Consider the following 1880-nt stretch of genomic DNA (forward strand, 5'->3'; position numbering starts at 1 on the left):
TAAGTGTCTGAACCAGGATTTTAACCAGAAAATATGGCTGTGGAGTCTATATTCTAGACAACTGTTCCAACCTGCTTTAAATCTTAAGCCTGATCCATTGATAACTTGGGTAATATCTCTGTTCCTATCCACAAATTTTTTTCCCCATAAAATATTTTCAATAGGAGCTTGCTGAATGCTGGTCTCATGTTATAAATTACTATTTAGGGCTTCTTGAATTGAACCCAGGCAGAACCTAAAGATTAACATCATGTTAAAAACCTTTGTGTGCACTTTTTCTGGGTGGCTCTTGAACCTCTAAATCTATTTAGAAACATTCACTGGCCCTATTACTCAATGTAATAGAACATGCTGACTCCAACAATAAATAAGACTTTTGGAATTTTAAAGTGGTGGGAGCTACTGCTAGACATTACTATTTTATTTTGTTTTGTTCTTAAGCATACATTGATATACATTTGAAAATCTACTGTCATTCCCTTTTGTCTTCCTCCTCGTCCTCTATTTCCATCTCTTTGTCCTTCTCTCTCTCCCCCTCTCTCTTTCTTTTTCTTTGTGAGCAACTCAGGCCAAAAGGCCATAGGTGGGCTGAGAGAAGCAGGCATCCATGTGGGACTGGGGGCGGACCTCCACAACCTGGTGCAAGGTTCAAGCCTAGGCAGGATGAAGACAGCAATGGCAGTGGTCCAGCTGGGGCACTGGAGTCTGAATAGGATAAAGAATGTGTCAGTTTGGGAGGGCAGACACACCAAGGTGTGGAGGGTGTAAGCAATGGAGCAGCAATGGCAGAAGCCTCGTGCAGGGTATCCAGGCTGGGTGAGGACAATGTCTATGCAAGAAGGCAGTGGCAGTGGTGGCCCGGCATTGACATTGGATTCAGAGGAAGAATAAAAGGGAAACTCTGTGGGGGATGGAGCAGAGGCAGTAACAAGCAAGAGGTTATTTGTAAGAAGGTGTTGATCAGATAAATAAATGTGATGAAAATAACGGACTCCAGATTTCTCACTGTCAAAGAACCGAGTTACACATATGGAAAGGAAGAAAGCTAGAATTAACACTGTGGTGTTGGATTTGGATTGTTGATAGTGTAAATACAGAGTTATAAATATAGATAGGTAGGTATAGAAGTAAATATAGATGTAAATGTGAATATATAGTATATGTAATATACATACACACAGAGAGTATGTTTAAATGTATGTTGTTATGGGTTGAATGTTTGTCTCCTCGAAATTCAATATGGTTTGTATTGGAGATGGGGCCTTTGGAAGGTCATTAGGTTTAGATTACATCATGAAAGTTGGACCTCATGATAGGATTAGTGCCCTTATAAGAAAAGGAAGAGACACAAGAGTGAGAACTCTGAGAGACTCACTCTCTCTCTCTCTCTCTCTCTCTCTCTCTCTCTCTCTCTCTCCATAAGCACATACCGAGAAAAGGCCATTTTAGCATGCAGAGAGAAGGTGATCACCTGTAAGTCTGGAAGCAGTTTCTGACCAAGAACTGAATCTGCTGGTGCATTGATTTTGCACTGACCAGCCTCCAGAACTGTGATAAACAGACTGTCTGCTGTTTAAGCTATCCATTCTATGAAAAGGATTTTTATAGCAGTCCAAACTGACTCAGAGATATGTGTATAATAATGTGAATGTGAGTGATGTGAGTGTGCACGTGCACACTCACAGACACACACACACTCACTCATTAGCGTGCCCTCTGTGCCTAGGCGCAGCACCACCCCAGTAGAAATCAGCACCGAGATCTTAGTTTCTAAATGTCATTCTCAGCTTTAAGGAACTGGACTTTCTGGAGAAAAAGTTGTTTTGGGAGCTAAAACAGGGAAAATAAAAGATGAATCTGGAACATTTTTTTAATGTCAG

General features: G+C 41.0%; 1 long non-coding RNA gene across 2 annotated transcripts in view; it reads right to left on the bottom strand.

The window, feature by feature from the left end:
- Window positions 1-1880, bottom strand: part of LOC109375333 (uncharacterized) — a 109523-nt gene that overhangs the window by 96492 nt on the left and 11151 nt on the right. The window lies entirely within an intron of this gene.

Source organism: Hipposideros armiger, unplaced genomic scaffold, assembly GCF_001890085.2.
Source record: "Hipposideros armiger isolate ML-2016 unplaced genomic scaffold, ASM189008v1 scaffold_930, whole genome shotgun sequence".
NCBI classification, from domain to species: Eukaryota; Metazoa; Chordata; class Mammalia; order Chiroptera; family Hipposideridae; genus Hipposideros; species Hipposideros armiger.